Here is a 459-nt window from a genome sequence, read left to right on the forward strand (position 1 = left end):
TAGACTCGTATTGCACTATTCCGCTTTTTTTTCTCATTTTTTTTAGAACTGTTTTTCTTCTGTATTACTTTTAATATAATATACTTTAATATTGCTTTAATATTGTCTGCTTATCTGTATTATTGTGTCGCATTGTTGGAGAAGCCTGTGACCTAAGATTTTCACCCACATAATTACTCTGTAGCTATTTTAGTTTGACAATAAAGAACCGTGAACCTTGATGGAATGATTGATAGCCTACATTTCTTTTTATAAACACAATCAGAACAATTCCAATAACATTACCCCTTAACAACTGTATTGCAATTCTAAAAAACACAAATCAAAATCAAGGTGACTATATCTGCTGGAATGAGTCAGGAAATGTGAGCAGAGAAACTTATGCAGGACAAAGGGGTCAGATCCTGGAGACCAGACAGAGACCAGACAGATTTTTCCAGAGATTCCCCCCCCCCCCCC

This window comes from Notothenia coriiceps, unplaced genomic scaffold (genome assembly GCF_000735185.1).
Source record: "Notothenia coriiceps isolate Sejong01 unplaced genomic scaffold, NC01 NC01_scaffold00015782, whole genome shotgun sequence".
Lineage (NCBI taxonomy): Eukaryota > Metazoa > Chordata > Actinopteri > Perciformes > Nototheniidae > Notothenia > Notothenia coriiceps.